The sequence below is a fragment of the Hirundo rustica genome, chromosome 8 (genome assembly GCF_015227805.2).
Source record: "Hirundo rustica isolate bHirRus1 chromosome 8, bHirRus1.pri.v3, whole genome shotgun sequence".
Lineage (NCBI taxonomy): Eukaryota > Metazoa > Chordata > Aves > Passeriformes > Hirundinidae > Hirundo > Hirundo rustica.
In genome coordinates, this window is record NC_053457.1 from 30,307,228 (window position 1) to 30,322,502 (window position 15,275).

The window sequence follows — 15,275 nt, forward strand, 5'->3', positions numbered from 1 at the left end:
TTAGATTAAAATAAGAGAGAGTGCTGCTTTGGGCCCTGCTCCCACTTTCAGTGCAGTAACCTCATCACTGCACAGGGGTGCTGCTGCAGGAACTGCATCCTGCACCTGCACTCTGCTGTCCCCTGCCTCCAGTGCCTGCAGCACACGGGGTGTGGAACTTTCTGTCTCCATGAACGCTGCAGTGGGAGCTGGCAAGAGACCGAAGGCTTGCAGCTCCTTTTGGTCCTGGTGGGAAGGGAGGGGATGCAGAATCCCCTCTGAGGTCCTGCTTTGCCACTGTGTCTCGTTAAAAAGGGCTGTTTGCACCATTATGAAATGAGAAGGTCGCGGACAACCCTCACCAGTGTTCCACTCTATTCACTTTGCTGCTGGTGTGGTACATTACCAAAAATGTAATGTTGCCCTTTTCTCACGTGAGGCTGCAAATTACCTCCTCATGTTTAATTCCATCACAGGAAAAAAAGGACAGCTGAGCTGCCCACATCTCCATTTGAGTTTTCTTCTGTGTGTGTTTTGCTTGGTTACCAGGACTTCTCATTCATCCCTTTTGCATCAGCACAGAGACAGGACCTTGTTAGGTTGCCTCTTTGAATTTAAGAAACCTAATCTGCCCCTTGCCAGCACTGAGAAACACAGAGGAAAGAAAAGCACTTTCTGACCTCCAAAGGACTCTGTGAATTAAGTAGATCCTTTCTTTTTTGCCAGGACCCCCAGAACAAAGCTGGCAGTGACTGTCTGTGTGAAGTCAAGGGATATCAGGAACTGATAAAACCGTGTTCAATGTGCCATTACCCCAGAGACAAATTCCCTCCAATTTACCTTCCTGCATTTGTTCCTCTCTTCTTTGGCTACATTGTCCTCCCTCTGTTTTATCCCAGTGCTGAGGAGAGACAGCACTGAGGCCCAAGCTGATAAAGAGCAAGTGAATCCTTTCTGTGCTTTAATTGACTTCTGAGGTCAGTGAGGACTCCATAGGCCAGGTTTTCCCTTATCTCCAGACTAACAGTGCACATGGAATGGAGACATTTATACCCAGCTCCAGGAATGGCAGGATAACTATATTTATCTTTCCAGGTGATTGTGCCAGACTCATCACCATGGTACCTGCAGCACACTCTCTTTCAGCTACATCCTTTTGCTGCAGAAGGCTTTTGGTGGCTCTCACCCCCGTGCTGGGAGCCAGGAAGTGCGAGGGACCATTGATGCTGCTCTTGAGGTATTTGGGGAAGAGGGTAAATGTTCACGTTGTTAATCATTTCTTACTGTTTGCATCGTGGCTCACTGTGGTATGCTAAGTGCCTGAGCTCTCCTGGCAGGCGGAGGGGTTGTGGATTATTAATCACCCCTTCTTTCAAATATATAAATCATGATCCTGGTAAAGGCAGAGGAAGAGAAGCAGCAGTCTCCTGTTAACCCTTTTGGCTCTCTGTCCTCACCTGATCTCACCAGGAGTCCTGGTTTGTCCCTGTGCCAGTCCCCTTCCCAAGAGAGACCCCGAAGTTTTTAAAGTCTCCCTCAAACCTTCTCAGGCACTATTCTCACATCAGCCAGGGCTGGGGTTTTAGGCCAGGCTCAGAAGATGGCTGCGAGTTCCCAAGTGCCAGACTCATATAATGAGGGAAAGCAGCTGGCTGGACATCAGACCCCGCTTCATTCCTTGTGCGAGGGCCTGGAACAAAAGCACAGCACTGCTGCAGACAAAAATAATGTTGGGTAGAGGGAGAAGACACGTTGGGCATGGGAAAAACACAGGGAAAATGAGCTTGATGGGATTCCCAGATCCATAGAAATCAGGATAACTTAATAAAAAATCACAAATAATTTGATGTTAATAAGATTCTCGTATAGAAAAGGAAAAAGACAATTAAAATAAATCTTCCTCCTTCTGAATTATTCTACATTTTGTCTGGGCTAAAAGAGTATTTCTGAACTGGAGCAGACCTTCCTCAGCTGATCTAAATCTTATATCCAATAAATAGTTATTGGGGTAAGGCTGCATCCCAGCCAAGCCCACAGGCTAGACAGTCTTCTGGTTTACAGGAAATCTTTCAAACTGCAGAGCCCTTCCTCAGTGCCAGAAATCCACACTGACTCCAACCCCAGGTAATGCTGCTCTCAAAAGCCAGAGGAAACCACTGCTCAGGCTGGACCCTCTTTGAAAGCTGCAACAGGGTCTGTAATCCAGGAATCACATCTTCAATCACGCTCCAGACAGTGCATAACCACACCACATGAGGTATCACTACGCTCCTCCAGCTCATCAGAGCTAGGAAACTATTGAAGTTGATTCTAAGGAAAGTTGCAATAAGCAGATAGGCTTAAAAAAGGGCTATTTTCCAAATGTTCATGTTTTTATATAACATTTCTCAAAGCACTGATATTTTCAGGTTAGGAAAGAAAAAGGAGCGGGTAGGGTAGGTTTTTGAAAGGCGAAAATGTTTCAATAAGATTAAGATGCAGTGCTAAAAAAAAGTATATGTTATGACTGAAAAGCCAAAATTTGCAAACCAATATTGCTTAAAGTGATTTATCTCAAGAGAATATTGTCTGAAGACAGCAAGGTTCAGCTCAAGTGATGCATCTGAAGACAACAATGCCAGCCCTGATTCCTTCCACCTCAGCTCTAGGGAAGAACTGCCAGCCCAGAAAGAGCACAATGCTCACTTCTATTCCAGGACCTGATCCTGCATGCAAGAAAGATGCTGCTGAGATCTTCAGAAAGCCCCCTGTGGGTGGGAGGGAGCTGGCTAAATCATCAGGCCAGATCTAAAAATTTTCCACCAGTACAAGAATTTATTTCAGGTAGACCTTTTCTTCCCCAAATTCTTGTATAGGCATGAGGTCTGCCCATGTCAAGCATCCTAGGCTGCTTTGGGAGAGGAGGAGTTGCTGGTCCCCAGAGCAGAAGTCAGTTATTGCAGCAAAAATCCACAGTATGTGCACTGGTTAGTATTTTGTCCAATAGTTTGGCCACTTTAAATAGAGCACAGAATGAAAAATTATCACTAATTGTCCTGACTTGTGTTCATTTAGATGTTTTATGCTACAACACAGATTAATATTTGGGGTTTTATTTCTGTTGTGCTCCAATGTTTGCAGTGAATGACAGTAAATCTGGGGTTTGTGTCACCAGTTAGCTCCAAAGGCCTTGCAGCAAAGCAAAGCAAAGCAGCAGAAATCCTAATTACAGTGATGACGAGCAGTGATCTCGGCATTCATCAACACCGGTTTGATTTCAGGTCGAGCTGTACCCTAAGCAGGCATGTTTATAAGAGATCACAGAGCTCTGGTTTGTGAGTTTATGCAGCCAGATTCTCATGTAAACCAGCACAGCCCTGCTCCAACCCCCTGGAGCCCTGGGCTCCAGCCCCAGGGAAGGGTTGGTGTCGCAGGAGCTGCATCATTTTACAGCAGCACAGCACATTACAGCCAAGAGTGTGCAGCACCAGAGTGGGGCTTAAATATTGAAGGTTTTTATCCTGCAGTGGGCTAAAAGGATTCGCATGTCCTTGGAGCAGCAGGCATTTAGTACATCTCTGGAGAAAGGCAGTGCTCTGCACAGTCACTTTCTGTTATCATCTGAGCAGGGCTCTGTCACGGTGGGTAAAACTCACCCTGTGAACACATCCTGCACGGAGCACACCTGGGCTGGAAGCTCCCTTCGGCCTTTTGAAGTGAATATGGATGAATTTATACGAGGGGAAAACTCCATCCTCTCTAAATTACCCAGCCCCGGAGCTAAAACTCCCTGATGCACAGAACTGCATGGTGAACATGCATCCAAGATCTCTGCAGATGGGATTGGGTCAGTGCAATACCTCTGCTCAAATTTAGATTGACAGCTACAGAGAGCAGCTGGAGCGTTCCTAAAAGGAAAAATACATCTGATTCCCCTCTCTGCTAAGACTCAGTGGGTCCAGCATAAAGCATCTACAGCACCAGCAGTGCCTCAAGAGCCGTAATAACCAAACTCATTTGCATAAGTTCCTCAGGTATTTATAAATAGCTAATAAAATGGAGAAACTTGTGTGCGAAATAAGAACAAAAAGATGTTGTTATGGTTAAGGAAATGTGAGCTGCTACAAAGTTTTCTCACTTATCTGTGGTTGAGGCACGGCCAGATTCAGCCCGTTGTGTTCCCACAGGAGGGTGAATTTAAGCAGAGGCATTGAGATCCCATCCAGGGCAGCCTGGCAGGGTGGAAAGCCAGTGCAGGTTCTCGGGGAAAAGTACAAATATTTTGCTGTTGGTTAGGAATCTTGTGGTTCACAGAGCCACATGGGGATTGCTGGCTGGCCGAGATGTAGCTGGCAGCAATTTTTTCACATGGACAAGCTCTCAGCTCTCCAGGCAAGGAGGTTGCCATCCCCAGGAGCTGCTTCAGGGAACCTGCTCTAGCATAGGAAAAAAAAGCCATTCTCCAAGTAATGATGCCAGCAAGAAGTTCTCTCTATCTCAGCAGCTGGATTTATCTGCACACAAAAATGCTGTAAAATGCCTGTAGAGCAGTAGCTGCCCCAGAACAGCTCAGGCAATCAGTCACAAACAAGCCACCAATTCACCCTGAGCCATTTTGAATCATTGAATCATGGAGTTGCTTAGGTTGAAAAAGACTTCCAAGATTGTAGAGCCCACCACTAAACCGTGTCCCCAAGTGCCACACCTGCACATCTTTGAAACCCCTCCAGGATGGTGACTCCACCACTTCCCTGGGCAGCCTGTTCCAGCGCTTGACAGCACAACCTTAGGGCTGAGAGTGACTTTTCCTGCAGGGGAAATATAAACAGGAAGGATTTGTAGCCTGCATGAAGCTCAGGTTGTATTTCCTATGCTCTCTTCATACAATGAACTTCTCCAGGGTCCTCCAGAAATGCTGTGCCACTCAGAGGGGGCAAATTTAGTTCTCTGCTGCACTGGTGGCAGTGGAGATTACAGAGATGGCAGAGATAATCAGCAGAAATTTGGAGTTTTGTTGTTTTCTCAGATGCCACCTCTTATTTTTCTAATCTACCTAAGAGTAAATATTGCCAGCAGCAAGACTCTTCTTAGAAGAGCTCCTGAATTCATCTCTCCTGTTTTCTAAGATCATTTGAATTAGACCAAGAAAGCCACTCTGTAGTCATATAAGCTAGAGTATACCGAGCATACTCATTTGATTACAATTACTGTGGTTTCCTGGACTAATATTTAAATGGAAAAAAGACATTCTAAATGAGCCAATATTAGGTGTAGGCCTTGCAGGCAAAACACTTATCAGACTGAAAATTTGGAATACTGCAATATGAGGTCTGGGGGAAAAAAATCCTCTCTAAGTGTTTTATGCAAATTGTAAGAGTATAAGAAGGAAAAAGAACAATTCCAGAAACACTACAGAATCTACCAATTACACGTTTTACAGGAAAGTTCTTCAGCAGAAAGCAGTAGAAACTTACATTTTCCACAATTAAATTGGAAATGAACATAGATCTATAAGTATAGTGGATTATGGTTTTGTGAATTATTGTAGGGTTTTTTTATTTGCTTTTGCAGGTAGTTAAGTTTTAGGGCTACTTACATTCCCCCTCATCCCCAAATTTAAAAGGCAATACATTGCTTTACTGTTTTCAATTTCTTTTCCTTCAAGAGATGCAAATTGCTTGCCTGAATCCCTCTACAAACTCTCTTCTTATGAATAGGGGAGAATAATTTACAAGGCTCCATCCAATCCCCCTCTTGAGCTCCAGTACAGCAGCGGGATGGGGAGTGGGGCAAATCCTCCCACGGTGGGTACCTTCCCCAAATGGTTGGATTTTTCCAGGAATAAGGATCGTTCCCTGAGCAAAGCCTTGCTGCCATTCGTGCCAGGGATGCCACTCGTGCTCACCGGCCGTCCCACGCGCGGTGCTCGCTGCCGAGGGACAGGAACATAAAAGTGTCATCCCCTGCTGCAGCAGACCTGCAGAATGGAAACCTGCAAAGCCTTGAAGGGTGAGGGGCTGGCAGCTGGCTGATCCTGTAAATAGTTCCGAAGGAGAGATGCCGAGATCAATGAGAGATGAGGCAGAGCAGCAGAGAGCTGGGGCTGACACACAGGAGCAGCAGGAGTGACCGGCCAAAGGCACATCCTACCCCACGTGTAACACACAGAGAAATCCTGTAATCCCACCCCCATCTGATGTCTAGAGACAGCCCAACAAACGTCTCCTCTTTATTAAATTCAAGTGCGAACAAAATCAGCACAGAAATACGGGGTTTAATTAATGTTTGCCTTCACCATGAATGAAAGGGAGCTTTAAATTTTTTTTTGCTATATTTTACTAATCAGAGTGATTCAATATCTTGGATGCTAGTAAATTAATTCTGAACTGATGAAGTTAAAGGAGGTCATTTGTTAGAGAAAACTGATTACATATCGAGAACTCCTAGGGACCTAAATGAGAAAACCACTATGATGAAAAAATATTTTAAATGATGCAGGTCAACCAAGTAAATCATTAAGGATGCAGGGGGGGGTGAAAATATTAATGACACCATGACAGGGAAATGCCAAAAGGGAAGTGAGCTGACATAAGTAAGCAAAAAGGCATTTACAGCATAGGCAGGCTCGGTTCTTTTTTCCCTTATAATGATTGAATCACACAAATTTCATTGCTTGTCTCAAATTAGTCACCTGTGTCCAGATATTTCAATGACAGCAATGAACTAATGTGCATTATGGACATAAATGTATTTGTATTGCACATAAACCTTTTCAGCAGTACAAGTCACAGTAGCACCTAAGGACCCAAGCCGAAATATGGGCTGTATCCTACAAGGCATGGGGAAAAATATGCGAGGGGGAAGGAGGGATCCCCGCTTCCCAGAGGTTTAACTTCAACAAACAAGCAGCAGTTGAGTAATGTAAGATTCTGTGGCACAGCAAGCCAGGCTAGTGGGAGCAGTGTAGCCTGGATGTGCAAGAAATACCCCCAGAGACTGCAGCTCTGCTCTGTCTAGCCCAGAAATCCCACTGCCTTGGACCAGGGCTCTCTGATTAGGGACAATATCCGAGCCTGGCCACTCTCTGCAGCCTATTGTGCCCCTGCTCCTCCAGGATCTGTAATGACTGTAGCAGGGACACAGAAAACACTGCTCTACCTGCACTATTCAGATCCACTTCAGACCTGCTGGATGAAATTAATGTGTTCAGTTCCATTTTGAATCTGTGGGACACCACACCCCAGAGGTTCACTGCCTGCTGAGAAACAGCAATTTCTTTCACCTGACACTTACTTCCTACCAGTTTCAGAGAGTTCCTCCACCCAGAAGCAGTGCAGAATTTGGTGAGAAACACTTCCAAGTCCACGTACTCAATGCCTTTACTAACTCTGGTTATATATTTTCTCAGCAGACAAACAAGTCCCAAAGCTTTGCTCTCAGCATCATCCCTGAGGACACGCTGGATCCTGTGGCTGCTGATGCACATGAATCTCATGATCTCTAAGAGCCATCAGCAATGTCCCTGTCCTAACTCCTCAGTGCCAATTCCGGGTCTGGAATTGTGTGGGCAGGATTTAAACCATTCTTTTTCCCCCATGCCCTGAGTACTCTCATGAGAATCCCCAAAATATCTCTTTTGCCGCATTCACATAAACGCTGCGGATGTGAGTGAGCCCAGTCCTGCCTGGCAATGCACACACAATCCCACACATCCCAACAGCATCCAAAGTCAGCTTTGCTGAGTTTTGCTGAGCCAGTTCACAGGGCTCCAGGATCCCCTCAGGAAAAAAAAAAAAAAAAAAAATTAAAACTCAAAGGGGTGATTGAAGGTTGAAGCAAAACAAGGCAGAAGATGCAAGTCAACCCATGAGGAGTGGAAGGTGTAGCTGGTAAGGAAAATTGCAAAGTTGCATGGTATGGCTAGAGAGAAATAGGAGAAGGGAAAAAAAAAAAAAAAAAGAGAGAAACCCCCCCCCCCCCCCAGATCTCTGCTCTATAGTACAAAGATGGGATCCTCTCATGGATTCAGGAAGGTGGGGAGAATTTAGGGAGTATTAGCGGAGAAACAAATATACTACTGGAGGACAGACAGCAACATCAAGAAAATTAGTTGAAACAAACTTTTATGCCACAAGAAGTACTGACACACTCTTTACAAGGATTACCAGAAAATGGTTTATTTAAAAGAAAGAAGACTGTTGTGATCCTAGATCCACTAAATCCACTTTTCACTTCTTGACCAAATTAGCCATAGAGAAATACATTAGTCCTACAGAGCAGATGCAAACTATTTAAATTAGCACATCAGGCAGTCCTATCACAAAGAGATGTAATTAGATTTGAGGAGCCAATACCTCAAGCACAGCCTGAAAGAGTGATCAACAGTTTACAGCTTGGAAAACTCCCAGAGCTGGAAGCCAAATCCTTTGGAGCATTTAAACAGAAACTCATCCCCTCATTAAATGGAGCATTTGCTGAAATTCCAGGAAAGTCTAGGATGAAGCTACCATACTAATGCCACATAGGAAAAAAAAAAAAGAAATGCTATTAATTATTGAGGAGTCTTATGATTTATTTCTCTTTCAAACACGGGTACTAAAATCAGCGCTAAAAGGCAGCTGACGAGATGGAGATTGCTTTCTCCAACAGTAAGAATTCCTGACCTTTTAGTGACCATTTTTTTAATTGCAATCTCCAGATCAGCAATAACAAAAACTGATTTGTGTTCATTTAAACCTTGTTGTAGAACCAAGAATGAACACTGATGTTCTACAACGTAAAGATAGTATTAGGCTGAGTTAAGCAACTTCATCAGTTAATATCATTATGATGATTTGGTTTCCATGTAAGTACGCCTTGTATTGAATCAAAAACTGGAATTCCTGTGAGGGCTTCATTAAATAAACCTTCTCCATGGATGGAATTAGCCATGACTCTTTGTCTCTTTTTAATTAGTCTTTCAGTGAAAGTTTTCTGCCAACTTCAAATGAGAAACCCCCACACTAACAAAGCAAACACTTCAAACCCAACTCTACTTCAATGTATAAGGTGTACCTCCATTTATATCCATCATATTGAAATATAATGAAAGCAGGTATTAAAAAATACATCTGGAATTACCTGACACAAAACCCAAAAATTTCCAATTATTTGTGTGTAATGCCCAGTAGAAAGAGCCACCATAGTCAAGATGATGAAGAAGTTTAGGCCAGTACCAAAAAAAAAAAAAAACAAAAACGGAAAGGGCAGTTCCAGTCAGCAGAAAAGGAACAGCTTCCTGACACGTGCAGGGGAAAGGGAGGAGGGTTCACCCCTGCAGGAAAGCATAAGGCTGGTTTAAGTTAATTCTACACTCAGAAATGTACCATTCACCTTACTGCCACCTGGGAATTCACTTCTGCAGTACCCTGCTGGCTTTGCTGTGTGAGTGCTGCCCATGAAATCACTGCCCCACAAGCAAGGTGGGGGAAAAAAAACCATCTTCAAAGGAATCTGCAGTGGATTTGCTCTCACCCCAAGGGAATTAGTAGGGCCAGAAGTATCAGAGTGGTGTAATTCTCATTCCGCTACCTGTACGTGGAGGACAGCATTTATAAAACAGCTAATCACAGTTCAAATCATAAATAAGAGCTGAAGCTGAGTTTCATTTTGGTCAGATGCATAAATCTTCCCCACCTATAAAAGCACAGTGGCTGTGCATGCCTGACGTTACCATTCAATGTGGTCGATTATCCAGACAGAAAATGAGCCATGGTCTGCCACACTTGCTGTGCACATTTTGAAGGCAGAATATTCTCCATGCAATAATTTCTCCATTCCTAACCTTTAAAGAACCATATATTTATATATATATATATGTATATGAGTGTGTATCTATACATGTACATATTTAATTTAAGGCACTGTTGGACCTAAGTTCCAATGGTGTACAATAAAGTTTTCCTCTGACAGGTGTTCATCACAGTTTGGTAACACCTCCCAAATTTCTTGAGAGGTCTTCACCATCTAGTACAGCTGTGCCTGGAACGTATAAAATCCAGCATTTTGGCCTGCCCCAAGTTGTGCCTGCAGAAATGAGTTCTGGTTGATGGTGGAAATTCAGCTGCACAACTCAAAATGCACACATGGTCAAGCTGAAGGAGGATGACTGTGAAACTTTTTCTGATGGTAACTTAGAAAAAAGGTGAAATTTATCATCAGTGAAGCACAAGCATTCAATTTTTTTTTCCTCATCGCTGGCCAAAAAAACCCCAGTGGATCCATTGTTAATATTTAGCAAAATTATTAGCTTAATAATAAAAAGAAATTACAAATAACAAGGGTGTTTCTGAAGACCACTGACACTTGTTATTGAGGGATTCCCCTTCACAATTTAACACAAGATCTTCTTGCAAAGATTATTTCTCATTCCTAAGACAGGAGTGAAGTTTGAGAGATTTATTATTAAGACACATCTAATAAAGTCCTTCTTTTATTTTCCATCTTTGAAGGGCTTCAGCCTCACTGACAGCAGATCTTTATTCTCAGTAGCTGAGATGGGGCAGTAGAATTCCAGTGACCTGAAGCATTGTTTCAAAGAAAACTTTTCTACCTCAAATCCAAACATTGTATGACATCCTAGCACAAGAGGCTAAAGGAAGTCTGGTAGAAATCCACTCTGGATTCTAACCTCTGTTTCCAGCTGTCAACCAGGGCATGGCAATGAAAGCATGGTGTTTGCACTACCCAAAAATATTGCAATCTCTTGGCTGTGAAAGAGGAGTGTGGCTCAAGCTGCAGCAATCTACCTCACACCAGCTTAATCTTGGTGTAATTAGAGGATCACTGTCAAATAGGAGCACATGCTTTGTCCAAAAAATCTCAATGCAAACCTCTGTGTGTCCATGTGTGTTGAATTATTAAATTCAGAACGCCCTGGCAACACCCATGATAATACATCCTGCTGCTATTATTATACACGAGAACCTCTAAAGTCACTTTTAATCAGAAGAGATCCTTTTAAATCTATACCTGGTTTTAGTGGCATTACTCTTAATGCAGCTGATGAAATATTAAGCATGCAATTACTGCACATGCTCTATAAATGGCTTTCCTGATATTCAGGCTGTATGGAAGGCTGTGTCAAAATGAGAAAGAAGCTATATTTCTCCTGAGTACCTTTTTCCCAGAGAGAGATTCAAGATCGGGTTGAAAGCTTTTCACTCAGAAGTGACAAGATCCCCAACCAAATACAGAATTAACTTTAAAAAAAAAAAAAAAAATAAAAGGAAAAAACCCAGACTGGAGGTGAGGAGCCATGAGAACTCTCAGTTGCTGTCCTGCAGAGGGTTGCTGCCACGCTCGGGCTCCACACCTGGGGTCCCATCTGGTTTGTGTTGAGTCACCCACAAAAGAAAGGAAGAGAGGCAATCTTCCCAAGAAATCTTGTTACAGCCTTGCAGGCACATACAAAAACCCAGGATAAAAGCTACTTTGTGCTCATTTTTCTAGGGAAATAGCATTCAGAAAGGAGAGGTACCACAGCGTAGTTTTTGACACAGTTCATGCTCTGTACAGAGTGAAAAGGGAGGTTCCTCTGGCAGGCATCCTGTTGCCATCCCACTTTGGGAAGTGCAGCCATGGCCAGCATTGATGGATGGTGCCTCATGGCCTGACAGGGCTGTGCTGCTGTACTTGTATCCACACAGGCAGGGGTCAGGAAAGCGCTGACATGAGCATTTGGGGAGCTCCAGTGTCCTTCTGCAGAGCTCACAAGGCTCTCAGTAAAACACAACATAACAAAAACACAGCTCCTCACTGCAGGCAGCCCCAGCTGCAGCGTGTGCACTGACAGGACTGACCACCATTGGCACAAATGTGTAGAAACCTTCCAATCCAGCCTCACTGCAGGATGTTTATAATCCTTGGTGATTAGAAAACCCATTAGAACCCACTGCTGATTGCTCTGGTTGTGGGCAAGCTGCTCATCGTTGAAACGACGTGCACAAGAACAAAAAAAAAAGAAAAAGGAAAATAGTAGGCTTCTTTTACTGTCATGGGGACAAAGGTTCCTGCTCCTTTACACACAGCATCCTTCCTCTTGGACACTGTCAACAGCTGCTGCAAACTGAGGGAAAAGTCTCCCATATCTGATCTCCCCATGGTTCTCCCACTCTGAAATGGAAGAAGCTGGCTGCCAGATTGGGGAATCCTTTCATTTCAACACCCATCCTTACTACTTTCAGAGCTGTGCCAGAAACCTTCATTCCTCTTGGACCTGAAGCTTCTTCTTGCATTCCTGGCCCCTGTAGCACACTATTCTTTCAAAAAGAGCATCATCAGTCCCCTTTTATTATACACAAGGCTTTTCAGGAAAAAGCATAGCTGGAAGGATCCCAACAGCTGGTATTTATCCAGGAGACTGATAATTGTATGCAACATGGGCCTCAAAAATTATTAGACAGCTCTGGCTTTATAAAGATGTGATGTAGAGAAGGTCAGGCTAAATGCAACAATCCCTTCTTGACTTAAATACTATGAATCTATGAAAAGATCATTTGTTTTATTCAGTGTCTCATAACTAAATGATTATGCTCACCCTTCCTCCCAGCACATCCCTATCAGTGACAGATGCACAAAATAATACTGCTCCAGACAGAATGAAAGATAACAGGCTCAAAAGAGGAAAAATAAATTAATCTACAGTTCTTTGATATTACTACCAGGAGGCAAGAAGATATTACTCACTTTGGTATTGCATTGGACAGCGACATCTGCATCAAAACAGATGCATTTTCGCAAAAGCGATAAAAAATTATCTGGCTGATACAATATCTATTTGTGGTATATTGCATTATTTCCATGCAGCTGGAGTCCTGCAATCAATATCCTAGTCCTCTGGATCTGGATAGAAGTTCTTTGTTCCCTTATGAGCCTGGATCTGGGATACTGGGTGAAAAATCTAAATATTTAAAGTAGCATTCAAGTTGGTAATCTCTTCCACTAAACAGTCATTCTGGACATATTCCAATATAAAGTAAAATGCTCTGTGCTGTAATGGAAGAATTACTGCTATTAAAGGATTTAATCACAAACACACCACAGTGCATTTCTTTATACACCCAGCAGAGTCTGAAGGGCTGCTATTTTTATCAGGTTTGTATTTTTACAGATAAGCATTAAATGCAGATTACAGCACTGGTTCATACCAATGGTTCCCCACTGTTCAAAGGCAGAGCTCTGCAGACCCAGCAAAGCTGGGCTGTTCTAGCTGAAAGTACTGCAAGTTTAAAGATCATCAACATATTTTCATCCCTGTCTCCCTGATTAGCCTTTGCACAGCTGCAACTTTCCCTGGTGCCAGGACAGATCCACCGGTAAATTTTGCAAAAGCAGCCCCAGAGGATGGGCGTGGAGGTGCTGGGCTGGGTGACACAGGCTGTGAGAGCCACCAGGAGCTGCTGCCCCAGGGACACAGCGTGGCAGGGCCAGCAGCAGGGCTCCAGCTGCTGGGGACAGCCCCGAGGACAGCAGTGACACCTGTGCTGGCAGAAACAGGAAAACAACGCACCCATCACAACAGATCCTAAATCAGAGCTGGGACTCCCTCTGGCAGCGTCCTGGAGGGAAACGTGGCAGCAAATGCAGAATGTGTAAGTCAAAGCTGAGTGGAGACATGCTTTTACTTCAGAGAGGTGTCCAGGGCACAAAGGAAAGTTATTATTTGTCTTTCTGGCTGCCCATGATAACCAGAAGGGAGGGAACATGGGGTGCTAGGAATGAGGAGTGCAGCAGTTTGAAAGTATTTACAAGTATTTCCATTGGTCTCACCATTGTTGCGGCAGGTTTGGGGTTTTTTGGGAATACAATGCATTCAAATGAAAGTGAAAGGGAGGAAAAGCAATATTCAAAGCTACCTGAGGATTCAGGTAAATGCTACTGGCCTGTGTAGAGAACAGATAGCTGAAAGCAGTAAAGAAATTATGAGGAAACACTGGACGGGCAGCAAGAAATAATCAAAAAGGATTGGGAGACAGGAGTCTGATTTTATGAAAGATGTCATGAGGGATACAAGAACCAGCCAGCAAAATGTCAGTGTCAGATATTTAAGAGCAGAGAATGACAGACTGAAGAGGAATCCTGATGGATGCAAAAGGAATAAAGTCCTCAGATGCTACTTGAGAAGGGAAACGTACAGCTGAAAACAGGTGGATGTCCATTCCAGAGGAGAGGATGGATTAATTCTGAATCCTTCTGCACTCTGCATTTTTAAGGCAGCAGTGAAATACCTGGCTGCAAACAATATGTTCACAAAAAAGGCACTAACAGGCTTGTGCTTACAGTGATGTTTATCAGGACATCTCCCTTTGATGCAGGCTTGCTACCTCCTCTTCCCAGCAGCAGGAATGATGCCTGTGCTGACAGCTAAAGACATTTTTGCTGCTCTTTCTCCCTGGTCTGCTGCAGATGAAGTATAGCAGCGGAAATGACAGTGCTCCCCCAGGAGCAGGACTTGCTCTGGGGGCACTGGAGCCAGGGCAGGGTGGCTGAATTGGACCCTGAAGAAAACTTTGGTTAGAGACCTGCAGAATCCACTGGTGACAAATTAAAAGGGAATTACTCTAAACTGGTTCTTCAGAGAGAAAGGACAACATTGTCCACCCACTGACACTAAAAAGCAGATGAGTCACTGGAGGAGAGGAGTGTTTGATTTAATTCAATTCACCATCTTTCATATTCCAGAAGTTACAGAGGTAATTTCTCTTCAGGCGGGAGGATCAGGCTTGTGCTGAAGCACCAGCTCATAACTTTGAGAGTGGTTTAAAATCCTGGCTTTGCTGCATGGTGTTCCCAAGGCAGAGGACATAATTCAGCTTAACCCAGACTTATTTTTCCACGTGTAAAAATAAAACACTCACACATCTACATTTGCCAGCCAGGACTCTGGGGGGAGACTGGACATCCACAGGAGGGTTGGGTTCAAGAATCTGATGTCCAGATGGACAGAAAGCCAGGTAAAGGAGAGGAGTAGCAGCAGCCCTCTTCTCAGAGTCAGTGCTAATATTTTTCATCTCAACCTGTCCATGCTATAAAAAACTTCCTGACCAAGACCAATCTTTTGCAGTATCTGACAAAGTTGGAAGAGCAGTTCTGACAGGACAGTTGGAAAAGCAACTGCAACCTTTGAAATAGTTTCATCCTACCTCATTCATCCCTTCCCAAACAGGTTTTAAGGAGAAACTCTTATTTCCACAACAGGGAGACCTTGCTCCTGCTGCTAATAAATTCAGATTACAAATGGGCACCAGTTCATAAGTAATGGTCTGACATCAGCACGA

At 43.8% G+C, this 15,275-nt stretch overlaps 1 long non-coding RNA gene across 2 annotated transcripts in view; it reads right to left on the reverse strand.

The window, feature by feature from the left end:
* Nucleotides 1-15,275, reverse strand: part of LOC120755925 (uncharacterized) — a 32,816-nt gene that overhangs the window by 9,540 nt on the left and 8,001 nt on the right. The window lies entirely within an intron of this gene.